Consider the following 15,514-nt stretch of genomic DNA (forward strand, 5'->3'; position numbering starts at 1 on the left):
AATTCAAAGCAAAGTCGTCAAAAGTTCATTGGCATACTCCCCATCTGTGAATGGCTTTCCGTTTCTCACAATTGCTAAAGCGACAGCAAAGCTAGCCGAATTCCAGTCACCTTGTTGGGTCCAAACACGGAGTTGCGGCTGACTAGCTTGCACTCTTGATACTAGCTCTTGACATGCTTCCTTCCTGTTGTCCCCCTCAGGATATTTTAATGCAAATGTAGTACGGCGGGTGTCGAAATGCCACTTTATATTTGACCTTTTCATGGATGCAACTTTATCATTGCATATTACACACCACAGAACCTGCTCTTTTCACAAAGGCAAATTCCTCTGTCCATTCCTGCAGAAAAGTACGATACTCCTCGTCTTTTTTTCTTTTTGCCATCTTCTCAAAAGGGTTTCTAAAATTAGCTGACAAACGCAGAAAACGAAACTGAAAACGAGGGAAGTTTACTTCACGTACATGCACACATCGGCCGCTATTTTCGACAGCAAAATTCGGCGACCCCACTTAAACAGTGTCTCTGCCTCATCTGCATTGCCAATGCGATTGATAGATAGATAAATAGATAGATAGACGCAACGACATGTATGTTTGCCACTTTCCCACTAAAATTACTTCGAACCGTCTTTCTAGTCGCCGGTGACCGTCGCCATTTCGCGCAAGGGAGTATGAAAAATTTTAGTATTATTTTTAGTTTAATTTTAGTAGTATTTTTTATTTATTTTTTTATTTTTTTAAATAATTAAGGATTTGTCTGCGAGCACTTAGTGAGGGAATACTACAGTCCCCGAATAAAGTCTTGTTGCTTATCCATTTTGTAGAAACAATTGCTAATAACTAGGGTTGTTCCGATCATGTTTTTTTGCTCCCGATCCGATCCCGATCGTTTTAGTTTGAGTATCTGCCGATCCCAATATTTCCTGATCCGATTGCTTTTTTTTTGCTCTCGATTCAATTCCAATCATTCCCGATAATTTTTCCCGATCATATACATTTTGGCAATGCATTAAGAAAAAAATGAATAAAACTCAGACAAATATATACATTCAACATACAGTACATAAGTACTGTATTTGTTTATTATGACAATAAATCCTCAAGATGGCATTTACATTATTAACATTCTTTCTGTGAGAGGGATCCACGGATAGAAAGACTTGTGACTTTGTATATTGTGGCTAAATATAGCCATCTAGTGTATTTGTTGAGCTTTCAGTAAATGATACTGCAGCCATGCCCCAATGCATGATGGGAAGTGGAACCATGATGGAAAGTGGACCCATGACTGTGCGTAATGCTACCCATTGACATATCTTCTCTGCGCTGAAAAATATAATAAGGTGTTAAGAAAAAGAGTAAATGCTACATTGCTTCCCCTCACTGCTTCCCTTGATATCTCTACTTGTATGGAGAGGGATTGTAAGGCTTCATCCAATTAAAATAAGCCTCCAAAGGCTGCCAAAATTCACTCTCCATATTTTACGCTGCCTTTTATCTCTCAATAAAGGTAAAATGGCGCCATTACAGATTGAGTGCGACAATGCGTGAGTGGGTCGTGCAACGCATGCATTACTTGCAACGTGATACATTGAAAAAAAACTTATTACCGCTGTTATTGGGATAAATTTGATAACCCTATTTTAGGCTGAAACTAAAGACTCTGGATGAGTGTAACACATTATGTCTTTAACTTTAAATACAATTAGAAAACGATTTAATTAAAAAAAAAATCTAAATTAAAAAAAGGCATGGCAGATATTTTTTTGCCAATTCCGATACTTTGAAAATAATGTGATCGGATGCCGATCGATCGGGACATCTCTACTAATAACCTGACTTTTAATTATTCAATTGGTTTCAGAAATGGCTCATATGAAAGCTGAGACCCTCCCAAATGATGTTGAATGTACAAAAATATATTTGTTTCACTGTTTTCTGAGTGAATCTCGGATCCATGCGGGCTCCAGTAGGTCTCCTGCAATATTTGCGGCGACTGTGGTGTAATTCAATGGAAGATTCATTTGAAAAATTCACCTTTTGCCCCAAAACAGTGAAGTTTGGTGGTGGCAAAATCATGGTCTGGGGTTACATCCAGTATGGGGGTGTGCGAGAGAGCTGCAGGGTGGAAGGCAACATAAATAGTCTGAAATATCAGCAAATCTTAGCTGCCTCTTACATTCCTAACCATAAAAAGGGACAAATTCTGCAGCAGGATGGTGCTCCATCGCATACTTCAATCAAGATCCTCCAGGACTGGCCAGCCCAGTCACCAGACATGAACATCATTGAGTATGTCTGGGGTAGGATGAAAGCGGAAGCATGGATGACAAAACCCAAGAATGTTGATGAACTCTGGGAGGCATGCAAGACTGCTTTCTTTGATGTTCCTGATGACTACATCAATAAATTGTATGAATTCTTGCCGAACCGCATAGATGCAGTCCTTCAAGCCCATGTAAGTCATACAAAATATTCAATTCAATTTTATTTGTATAGCCCTGAATCACAACAACGTTGTCTCAAAGGGCTTTGCAGAGGCAATATGATACACAATCAGAAACAGCAAATGAAGCAACAGAGATGAATAAATAAATTCAAGTCCTGGGTTTCCCCCATCCTTAGACCCTCCATGTCGGCAAGGAAAATACTCCCAAAATTCCAGAGCAGACATGTCCAAAGTCCGGCCCGGGGGCCAAATGCGGACCGTGGTCAAATTTCATTCGGCCCCCAGCCTCTGTCATAAAATCAATAACGTCTGGCCCATACACAGACTTAATAAATTGGTCAGCAGTACTGCTACCAGCATATGAAGTAGCTTACACACTAAATACTGCTCCTCATTTACCCCGTGTGACCCTTTACTCCCAGTTTTCTAAATGGCGACAATCAACAAAAAAAAAGGAACTTGACTGCGACGGCTGACACTTCAAGGATAGACAGTCGCTGTTTTTAAAGAGTGAGGCGATATTACCAAACAAGACACGCTGACATGTAGGGCCTACGACAAGATTACAGGGAAGATACGTAGCGAGAAATTGAAGCAACTTGAAGCTAGTTTAATTTCACAGCAGCAGTATTTTGCAAGAGCCCGAGAGTCGAAAGAGAACGCCACAAAGGCTAGTTGGGAGACTGTCGAAATTATTAATTAAGAAAAATAATAAAGCAAATGTGACATACAGAATGGCTTGCTAAAATTTGCTTAAATATATTGTTCTATGTAAAGGACGTTAGCCAAGGTCGGCCCCCCACATTTTTACCACACCAAATCTGGCCCCCTTTGCAAAACATTTGGACACCCCTGCTCCAGAGTCTTCGGGAGAAAAATGAGAAACCTTGGGGAGTACCACAAATATTAAATTTGGATCTCACACAGCACCACTACTTAATTCGCTTATGTTATGTAACATATTTTTGTATTTGAAGCACATTTTTTGTTAAATTTTCACACTACTTTCTGTAGGCGACAAAACTTTTGTCTTGCAAAAAATTTTACCTTTATGTCTTCATTAAATGATAAATCTTTTTTCAGTGAAACATATTTTTGTACATTCAACATCATTTGGGAGGGTCTTAGCTTTCACATGAGCCATTTCTGAAACCAATTGAATAATTAAAAGTCAGGTTATTAGCAATTGTTTCGACAAAATGGATAAGCGACAAGACTTTTGTCAGGGACTGTAAGGTCGAAAATATAACTTTAAAAAATGGCAATTAAAAGAAAGAAGTTATACGCAGACACCAAAGACAAAATATTTACAGTCCTTTCTGGAATAATCATTAGACATTTAGTGACAGTTTTTTTTTTTTTTTTTTTTTTTTTCTTTCTTCTCTCGACAGATTTTTTGTTATTTTAACATTTTTACTAGCTTGGTATTGCCCAGTAAAAGCATAAAATCTGAGTCAGAGTCATCAAACGTTATTTGATTCATCCGGCCTTGAAAAGTCATTGGCTGGTGGAGTGCAAGAAGAACAGAGCAGGGAGCAGGAGGAAGCAATGATTGGAATTTGCTTACAAAAAAAAAAAAAAGTCATTCCCACATGTCACGCTCTGACTATAAGACCGTCCTCTTTTCTTTTTCTCCTAATATGTCTTTAGATTAGGCATAAAGTATTTTTTCTTAGGAACAACCTCCCCCCAAAAATGTTTATCTTAAACGTTATGGTTTTCACACCAACCCCCACCTTCCCCCCCAAAACCGAGCCATCTGACAAGGAATGAATGGAATGAACATTGACCATTTATTATCTTCCTGTTATTTCCCAACAACAACTGAAGGCAAAACAAAAAGGGGATTCTCCCACCGTTGCTCATCATCCTATTATTTTAGCAAGACAAAAGTCTGCATTTTTCAATGAATTAGCAACAGATGCACTTAGCTTTAAACAACATCATCCCTTAAAGGGGACATATTATGAAAAAAGGGACTTTTTAATCTTTTGCCAACAAATAGTTGGGTCTCTAGAGGGCCTGCCCATCCTTCAAGTGTGAAATTAAACAAGTAAGTAAAGCTTTAGTAATCCGCCTATTTTGGAAAATGTAGCTGTGATTAAGCAGTTTGTGTTTACAAAGTTGAGTTCAAGTGTGTCTGTGTTTCTTCTAGTGTCCTTTCCGCTGAGAATGACATTTTGGAAATAGGATGAAGACATTTTGAACATTTAAAATTGTATGTACAGCAGTTGTTCTACGAGTGATTAGGAAATAAAATTATGTTGTTTACTAAGGATTAAGTTTGCAATGAATCAGTTTTGAAGTCATAACTTTCTTAAAATTTTCAGGGATAAATCAGACTTACATAACTGGGATTTTCTTTTTAAAATCTATTTGTTTTGACCATTAATCTTTTAAATTAGTTTTGCCCTAATCCGATACTTAGTATCGATATCGCTGACCGATGTGGCTATTTTTGGAATATCTAACAGTAGCGGATTTTGTCACAAGATCGGATCTGATCACTATTCATGTACTGTATGTTTTCGGCTGCTGTAAATCAGACCATTAGAAAAACATGTTTGCGGTGTAGGACTACTTCTCTTGAGAAATGTAAAAGAGCATTGTGTAATTTTTGTAATCAGTATTTCTCAAGGATGTAGAAGGACAGCTTACTTTAATATCATAATTATATGATAACCGTAAATTCGCGAATATAACGCACTTTTTCTCCTAAAATCAACTTGTAAAATAATGGGTGCGCATTTTACACGGGTACATGGATGGAGAACGAAATATATATATAATATATATATATAATATATATATCTAAAGACAGATTTTTTTTTTATTGACACGCCCGTGCTGTGTTGAAGAAAACGCATGCGGCGATCCGTTGCCCATCATTACGGTACATGACGTCACCATTTTGTTTCGGTAATACTTGTTTCGGTAATACCACACTGATTGGTTGAATGATTTTGTCTGTGTTAAATTCTGCTTTTTTCACTCTTCATAAAGCACAGAATTTAGTTTCTTGAACTCATCTGAGTCAACGTTTATTGCAACTCGGCAACTCGGACCACAACAAACATAACACAACACAGAGTTCCTGTGTCCGTCAACTATATCTGTCCCTCGGGAAACTCAAACTCGAATAACAATAGTTCCTCTTGTTACAGTCCACAGCGACGTGCTTTTTCCGTTTTCCGACTTCAGTCCCCACTTTTATTTTACCTTGTCAATCCATGGAAGAAACATTTATTCATCATGATGAAACGAGCAAGTTATACAGCAGCCTTTAAAAGAAAAATCACATCTGTTTTGTTTTCTCCTAGATTCTGGTAAATTGGAGAAGTTGTCAAATCATATTACAACCGTAAATATTGACAGTTTATGGTAATGTTTTGAACTACCAATGTGCTATGCTTGTGCTGTGTTTCACCAGTCAGTAAAATGACATTTCTGCATCTGTACAAGAGCTCTGTTTTCATGTATTCTTCTATTTATAGGTGCTACAATTAGGGTGCGCTTTATAAATGGGTACAATCATTTTTAAAGATGCCGATCGATTGGGTCCGATCACATCATTTTCAAAGTATCGGAATCGGCAAAAAAATATCGAACATGCCTTTTTTTAATAAATATATATATTTTTTTTATTTAAATCGTTTTCTAATTGTATTTAACGTTACAGACAAAATATCTTACACTCATCCAGAGTAGTTCTGGCTTAAAGTAGGGCTATCAAATCTATTGCGTTAACAGCGGTAATTAATTCTTTTTAATTACTCACGTTAAATAATTAACGCATGCGCTGCACGACCCACTCACGCATTGTCACGTTCAATCTATAAAAACGCTGTTTTACCTATAGATAGCGCTAAAAGGCAGCGTATAATGACATATATAATATAATATAATTTTTGACAGCCTTTGGAGCCATTTTTTATGTGGCTAAAGCCTTACAATGCCTCTCTCAGCAATTAAACATAATGTGGAAGGCAATGTGGGGAAGAAAGATAGTAGTTGATCATTTTCTTAACGCCCTATATTCTTTCCCAACGCAGAGAAGATATATCAATTGGTGTCCCTACGCACAGTCATGGTTGCACTTCCCATCATGCATTTGGGCAGAAGTTAAATGGCTGCAGTATCATTTACTGAAAGCTCAACAAATACACTAGATGGCAATATTTAGTCACAATATACAAAGTCACATTTATCCTTTAAGAATTACAAATCTTTCTATCCGTGGATCCCTCTCACAGAAAGAATGTTAATAATGTAAATGCCATCTTGAGGATTTATTGTCATAATAAACAAATACAGTACTTATGTACTGTATGTTGAATGTATATATTCGTCCGAGTTTTATTCATTTTTTTCTTAATGCATTGCCAAAATTTATATGATCGGGAAAAATTATCGGGAATGATTGGAATTGAATCGGGAGCAAGAAAAAAGCAATCGGATCGAGAAATATCGGGATCGGCAGATACTCAAACTAAAACGATCGGGATCGGATCGGGAGCAAAAAAACATGATCGGAACAACCCTAATAATTTTCCCTAGATTTTAAAAATAAATTTGGGGTGCGCATTATACACGGGTGCCCCTTATATTCAGGAAATTACGGTAGTCATTTACAGGTCGCATTGTTTTTTGCATTGATTTTAATCGGCAAATTGTCTCGGATCTGTATTGGATCGGTGTTGGCAAGACATCTTGAAAAAAAAAAAATCAGCTCGTTCGGAAGTAAGAAAAAAAACAAAAACAAAACTCATATAGTACAGCATATTGGAATAGACATTTCAGTTAACAGTTAACTTCCACATATGTAAATTTGCATTGTATATTTGGATTTTTGGTGTAATGAATGAGGGATTTTTTTGCATTGAAAATGCTCATAACCTTTTCATTTTGTGACGGGTAAAAACGAATAAATCATAGTTTTTAAAAAATGTTAGGTTGTCAGTGTTAACTCTTTGGCTGCCATTGACGGAACTAGATGTCCAAGCCATTTCAACTGCGAAAGGCTGGGAAGCGATCGAATTATAGCTATTTTATTCTTTTGCTAACTAGCACAACACATACTCTATGACACTACTTGACATGACAGTTATCCTTTGCTACTTCGCACTTCAAACTTCGTGCCCTCAGTCCATCGTGGATTTTTTTTCAATAAAAATAAATAAATAAATAAAAGCAGTATTTTATTTAGCTGTTCCGATCCAATCACGTAGTCTCTCACTCTCTCTCCTGCCGCTTTTCTTGGTCTGGCAATGCACTGGATTTGCTTATTGAAGTAAACGATGATTGACCGACGTTAAGGTTTGATCTTGCCATAGATGCTTGGAAGCCAAAATTTCAAAGCGCCGCATGCGTCAGTCATTGTTTAGCTTGTTAAACAGTTGCTGTGGCAACTCATTTTGTGTAAGTGAGCAGCTTGAGCGGATTCAAGTGGACTCACTCACTAAGACTCATTTTTCTAGGCAAGGCGAATTTATTTGTATAGCACAGCTCAACACGAGGCAATTTAAAGTGCTTTACATCACATGAAGATCCACGAGCAGAGAAAAAAATAATTCGTAAAAATTACATTAAATCAAAAGACAGTCAAAACAAAGACATTTGAAACATGAAATAAAATTATACATAAAAATCACATTAAATCACTAATAGAATTAAAAAACTAATATTAAATGAAATCGGAAATGGAAATAAAGCTGAAAATGATTAAAAAGCAATTAGCTTTAAATCTGAAATATTATGAATATGCTGTGATTAACAAAAGCATTTTCAGCCCTGATTTCAAGGAGCCAATAGTTTGAGAACACTTCTACTTTATTCTTGTTTAAAAATAATTAATCGTCAATACGGCATCGTCCGCTGCACTGGTGGTCCCGGTCGTTCTGCTCGGTCGTCCAGCGCCCGGCATCCCGGGCATCCTCCCGGTTGTTCTGCTCGGTTGTCCGCCGCCTGGCATCCTGGATGTCCATTCGGTCGTCTTCCGCCTGCGCTCCGGCTGTGCAGCCCGCCGTTCCTTCTGTTGAATTGGTTTGGGGGTCTTACCAAATGTGCTACTGCCCTCCAGTGGCCAGTTTTATTGCTTTAAAATGGATTTTCAGTATTGTGCTTTGGAGCTAAGTTGAATCACAACCTAGAGATGTGACTTGTGAAAAAAAACATAAAAGACGTATAAATACGTCTTAGGGACACTGAAACAAATAAAAATAGAACGTATTTATACGTTTTTGGGAGCAAATGAGTTAAAACTTATCATAATTATTACATTTGAAGTGCTTAAAAGCAATTATTAAACATATATATATATATATGTACTGTATTGGCCCGAATATAAGACGACCCCTCTTTTTCAAGACTCAAGTTTGAAAAAAGACTTTTTGAACACCAAATTAATTTTTATACAGAAAAGAATTACAGTACATCCGAAACAAATGATTATAACAATATATTTGAGAGAAAAAGCATGTTATTTTGCCTCATTCAAATCTTAATATCTGAACATTTAAATATGTAAACTAAAGTGCAATCGCCTTCGTAAATGAATGGCCTCTGGTTTTTGAAATGTAAATAAACCAATCTATTGTGATAAAACAACAAAATTGCAATAACTGGATTAACCATCAAAGTGAAGTCTAACTGTAACTCAGGGCCGGCCCAGCCTATACGCAGACTATGCCGCTGCTTAGGGCCCCTGACCACTAGGGGGCCCCCAATCTGGCAATTGTTTAATTTATATTCTATTTTGTTTACTACAGTTTGCTTTATTTGACTTTTGTGAGTTTTGATACTTGATTACAAGCTTAAAAAGATAAAAGTTCTTCCTTAACTTCTTTTTTTTCCTCTTTCAGAAAAAGATACGGCTCTATCTACTGTAAGTACTGACAATCATTTGGGATGAGAAGTTTGAAGTATGCAGTGCAACAAAATCTGATTACTATACAAAATATGGATGTATGGGTTGGATTGCATGTATGGGTTTCATAGTACACTGTGACGAAAAGGTGGGCCAAAAATATGGGCCCCTTTGCACTATTTTGCTTAGGGCCCCCAAATGGCCTGGGCCGGCTCTGCTGTAACTGTAGTCTTGAAACAAATCTGAATAAGGAAAAAAAATTGCAATAAAATAATGCAAACTAGTTAAACTTGAGAGTAGCTGAGCTCTGTTATGACAGAACATCGCTTCAATGATATCTGGCGCCATCTAGCGTCGTGAATGGGTATAACGTCTAAGCCGCGAATATAAGACAACCCACTCTTTTTCAGTCTTATTTCAATGTAAAAAACACCGTATTATATTCGGGCCAATACGGCACATAATTTTTTTTTTTTTTAATTATACTTTGGGAGAAAAAAAGTTAAAAAGCATGTCTTATATGTATCTCTTTCCAATGCTAAATCTGAATAAATACACTGAATTTAAAAAAAAAAAAAAAAAAAAAAAAAAAAGGGGGGGGGGGAGGGGAGGGGGCACTACTTCACGGTTTTTCACTTATTGCGGTGGGTTCTGGTCCCCATTAACCGCGAAAGACGAGGGATCACTGTACATCGCGGTTTCCACAGTGCAAATATCCTAGTTGCGCGTTCACGCGGCCCTCCATGGCCAGCCCCGGATCCCGTTGCGCGCGCCCGCGCAAGCTGGTGGAGAGTGGGGAAAATGCAGCGGCAGTTGTTGTAGCCACGCAGGAGAGAGAGCGTGAGGAGCAGAGAATCCGTGGACGAAAAAGCCCACTCGCATTAGTGGGGCCGGCCGAGCTCTCCGCACTCGGATTGTGGCGGCAAGAGACGTCTTTCCACGCGGGGTATTTTTCGTGACGGGAGCTGTTAAGGTTCGAGGGGGGAAAAGGTAAGAGAAAGTTAGCCTTAAAAAGAAAGAACGGTACAAGTCGCCTCGCCCGTTTCTTCCCCGGCTTCTAACTTCCACTTTTCAGAAGGGGGCACTGCGATTAAATGTCCACATTCCTGGGGCAGACAAGTTTGCAAGTGGTTGTTGTGGACGGAGAGTGCAAGCTACGTGACGTTTCCACTTCACTGTCAAGTCGTGCAAGACGGCCAATATATAGCGCCTGAGGCGCTGGCTCGTGTTAGGGTTTATTTTTGTGGAACCTTGAAAGTTGTACTTCAGCTTAACTTGGCTAAACTAGAGCACAAGTTCAGCATTTAGCCTTGTCACATTTCGATAGCGACCAAGCTGAGGTTCTGGGGCTACCAGGGGTCTTTTGAGTCGGCGCTGAGGGGGGTCCTTGGCTGTAAACATAACCTTTGTCATATTATTGTTTTCAACAATGTGTTCCCTTGGAGATCCAGATGGAATTCTGAGTAGGCGGATGGACATTTACTACATTTTTGCTCAATAACAGAAGAATTAGTGTTGCAACGATTAATCGATTAACTCGAGTATTCGATTAGAAAAAAAATATTCGGATTAGATATTGTTGCTTCGAATATTCGTTTAATTAAAGTGGCGTTGTAATGGTTTATTTTGAAAGTGTTTGCTTTTAGTTCTATTGACACTGCCCGTGGGTCTGCCTCATTTCACATGGCTGAATCCAACAGCTCCCTGTTAAGACCAACGTAAGCTAAGTTTTTGTTTGAGCTAATGTTTTTTAATGCATTTGTAAATTAGATTATAGACAGGGGTGCACATAAGTGGTCCGCATGCGCGCATGCGTACTGGACGTAGACAAACGCGCTGGCCCTCAACGGCTTCCATACGCTTTTGCGTACCGATGGCTGACCACTGTATTTGCGGCGGACACGAGAAAATAACTTCTCAAAATGTCGAAGAGGCAGGCCCCACTGAGTAATTATTTCAGTGTTCCCCCACCCCCGTCAAAAGACAGACAGACGACAGAGACGTCACCGGAGCTACCGAAAAAAAAGCACTTTTGCTGAAAAGTGGCTGCACGAGGTACCATGGCTAGAAGTAAATGATGCTCGCACGGAAATGCGGTACAAAATGTGCCGTGAGAATCCCAATGTCGCTGATAAGAGCAGCGCATTTTATGTATGGTCAAAGAATGACCAGCCATCCAAACTTTGAAAAGCACGAAAAAAACAGAGAGCATCGATGTCAGACAGGACCCCACTCGCCCTATGGACAAGTGGCGGAATAAAGGTAATGAAGAACAGCGCCATGCACTGACAAACGTGTTTTTGCTCGCATTTTACAAAGCTAAACATGCACGTTCAATGAGGTCTTATGAGGAGGACATCTCACTTTTACAAAGGCTTGGAGTTAATGTGGGAGCCGATAATGCCTTTTATTTTAAATTGGTGCTTTATGTTTATTTCTTTACATTTCACTTCAAAGTAATGGCAATTTTGTTGTGTCATTTGATGTTGATCAAGCATCAATTGTTAATGTAATTAATTAAAGTTTATTGGCTCTAAGTAAAGTTTGTCAGAATTTTATCGCATCAGGTGGGTCGGCTCTCAAGCTCAATGAGGACCAAGTCACATCTCCTGGTCCTCCTCTGAGAACCTGGGCAAAAAAAATATGTGCACCCCTGATTATAGATATATTTAGCCATTTTTTGTAGGAATATGTGTCTGAACCATTTGTTAAGAGCATTGTACAAAAAATGTTAGCATTTTATAGCATTTAAGCTAGCGGAGTTTTGCTATGTAAGTTAGCTAATTGTTCTTTTGTTGTACATAGATCCTCTTTTTTTATACCGTTTGAGGCTCAGGTATCTTAATTTTTCATGTTCCGATAACTCGATTATTCGAACTAACTAGTTCATCGATTAATCGACTACTAAAATAATCGCTAGCTGCAGCCCTCATAAGAGTAAATTACTATCTGATCGCATGGGTTTGGACAAATTCAGGCAACAGTCTTTATAGGTGTCAAGTTCAAAAATAGATCCTTAGGTAGACATTGTAAAATTACCCAAAAATAAGGAGAGAAGACACTCAGTTTTCTTGGCCAAGGAGAGCAAAAGAGTGACTAGTGCCAGTCACCAAAATTGATCTCAAGAAAAAAACCCTCCTTTGTATTTTATTTAGGGGTTTGTTCTAAAAAAATGGATGCCGCCTTGAGGGAGAGGGGGAGAGCAAGCTGGAGACACCCATGTGGTTTTCGATTGGATATGTGTGTGCATGTAGGTGGAACTAAGTAAATACACGTGTATAAGCAAGAGCTCATGTAAACAATCATGTAAACAGTCAAAACAATTATGTAAAGAGTGAAAATGACCCAGAAACTTCAGTTATGCAACGCTGCGGCCATGGAAGATGTCCTCGGATGGAAAATTGTCCTCGAAGGTCTAGACAAAAGTCCAGACGCCAGGTGCTGAAGATGCCTCGGAAGGTCTAGTTACGCAATGATGCGGCCATGAAGCAAGGCAGTTGTCATTCCGACCCTTTTTTACTCTTTGTAACACTTAAGCATTATACTACAACCTGGTATAGCAAGCAATAATCATTTACTGGTTATATTAGTAAGAAAAATATGGCAATATGTATTATTTATGGTATATATGAGCACAAGCAAATATTCAATCAATCAATAAAGCAATTATGTATTATTCATGGTATATATGAGCACAAGCAAATATTCAATCAAGCAAATATTTAATCAATCAAACCTCGATAATTACCTCAACAATAGGGCACTCATTTCAGTCATTTGTTGCTATTGATGGCACTAGACATCCAATCCGTTTTGACTGGGAGAGGCTAATGGTCTCAAATGATCGCTTAATAGTTTTTATTCAAAAGTTAATTTAAGACCACCAAATAGTTTGCATGATAAGACTACAGTCGAGACATGGCCTACAGTGGATGTTGTATCATGACTTTCAACACAGATGCTTAGAAACTCTCTTACCATGCAGGACTGTAGTGTGGAGTTGTTGGTGATAGGACAAGAAAAGTCTAGACTAAGGATGTCCCCGATTCAATCACATGATCGGAAATTGGGCCGATCGGGCCATTTTTCAGAGGATGGGAATCGGGTGAAAAGGATTGGGTATTTAATTACATTGGCATTGCCAAAAGAAACAAAAATATATACGTTTTGTACGTTTTATAAACGAAAAAGCGAAAGAGGAAATACTGTAAACTGTACAGTAGGCATGTGCTGGTATGCCTATGCATATTCTGACGGTACGATAACCTCAAGCCAAAATATCACGATATCACGGTATTGCAATTATAGCTCTAAAATGTGTTACTTTTAGATATCCGGGTTTTGAAAAAAAAAAAAACTTTTTCCCATTGAACAGAATTTTCATTTTTCAAAACATATTAGCAAATTGGAACATAAGTATAATTTTTAAATAAATCATTGTCGGCCTCACACTCGTGTCTGAGTATTAGTTTCAGTCGTTCAGTAGCCTATTTTCATGGGTGGTGTTTATGTCTCGACTTGAGAGGCCTAGTCTATGGTGAAATAATAGCCAGCAAAAAAATACCGGTAGTAAATAAAAAATTCTAAATAAAATTAAAATAAATGCAGACCTTTAGGTGAGCCTAAACCCACAGCCACAGCTCAACATTATTACCATCAGAATAAAAATACAGTGGTACCTCTACATCGGAAGTTAATTGTTTCCAGGACTTTGTTTGTCAGTCGAAATGGTTGTATGTCGAGCAGGATTTTCCCATAGGAATACATTATAATTCCATTAATTCATTCCACAGCCCAAAAACCTACACTAAATCCTTAATAAATACAGCTGATACTATTACAAATGGCAATTACACATAGCAAAACACATAAATTGTGAATAAAAATCGGAATAATGTAATAATAATAATAATAATAATAATTCCTGAAATAATGTAACAAATCGGGTTCTAATGTAGCGGACGTTTTTTGCTGTACCTGAACGCACCGCACCCGAGAGCGGTGAGCTTGATAGTTTGAGCTTGAGGCGATGTTACCACAATAATAATTGTCAGCTTAACTTATAAAGACTGGCAAACGGTAGTCGGAGGAAGACCTTGGAGAGTATTGTTGAGCCAGTTCACGGATGCACACCCCACGTTCATATTTTTCTATAATTTGCATCTTCATTTAGAAGGTAAGCGTCACATTTTTCCTTGTTTCACCATATGTACCAACCTTTTTAAAACCTGTGTTGATTTCTCACACAAGAAAATCCACTGTGCGTTCGTCCGCGGTGCCGTCATGACATCGTATTTTGAGCATGTCGTCGGATGTAGAAACAAATGGCGAGTCAAATTTTATGTCAGATGTGGAAAAGATCGTGTGTAGAAGCGATCGTATGTCGAGGTACCACTGTAATTGAATTATTTTCCATAAAAAGCATGTGTGTATGACTCGTATCATGTTTACATTATATACACACTCGGGTTCTGAACACAGACAGTTGCCAGAGAAGAAAAAAAAACAAACATTTTATGTCCGCTAGATACACTAAATACGCTGGAGTGAACTCTCATAGCTGGTGGGAAACATTTGTGACAGTGTTTACTAACCTTTAATTTTGTATTAATGCGAAATCATCATCTCGGCAGCGACCCTCCACAAACATGTTTTACATTTCGGTTGGCCCTCCTCCTCTCAGCCACGGCCGTCTGTAACTTTTCTGTAGTAAGTAAGTATTCCCATACCAGTGATTTTGTTTTCTTTGATGGGGGAAAAAATTCAGGAGTTTCACCTCCTCCAGTCATTGTGCTGCACAGCTGACTCATTGACACTGAGCAACAACCGGAGGGGGAGGGTTGAGAATTGCAACTGCAAGCGAGGGATTTCTCCATGCATTTTTGGGACATAAAAAGTAGCTAATACCTTAGGGATGGTATGACGGAAAATTTTTATAGTTTTGAAACCGTGACATTTGCAGACCACGTTATACCTTGAAACCGGTCATCGGCACATATCTACAGTACAGTACTGTAACATGTTTGGAGCTTAAGTTCAAATTAAAAAAAAAAAAAACAAAAAGACATTTTTTCTGTGGTACAGATTGGGACTTGGTATTGACAGATTCTCAAAATCTGGTGAGTCTGTCTCAGGTGGAAAAATATGTGATTGGGACTTCCCTAGTCTGGATGATTTGGAAAAATATTGTTTTAAAGGG

At 38.3% G+C, this 15,514-nt stretch overlaps 1 protein-coding gene across 2 annotated transcripts in view; it reads left to right on the forward strand.

Moving 5' to 3' along the window:
* The first annotated feature begins 10,113 nt into the window (after nucleotides 1–10,113).
* Nucleotides 10,114–15,514, forward strand: part of peak1 (pseudopodium-enriched atypical kinase 1) — a 152,791-nt gene continuing 147,390 nt past the window's right edge. For both annotated transcript variants that reach the window (XM_057836089.1, XM_057836090.1), the window contains exon 1: nucleotides 10,114–10,305. The gene's annotated coding sequence lies outside the window, so the exon portion shown is untranslated. The remainder of the gene's footprint in view (nucleotides 10,306–15,514) is intronic.

Source organism: Corythoichthys intestinalis, chromosome 5 (assembly GCF_030265065.1).
Source record: "Corythoichthys intestinalis isolate RoL2023-P3 chromosome 5, ASM3026506v1, whole genome shotgun sequence".
In the NCBI taxonomy this organism is placed as follows: Eukaryota; Metazoa; Chordata; class Actinopteri; order Syngnathiformes; family Syngnathidae; genus Corythoichthys; species Corythoichthys intestinalis.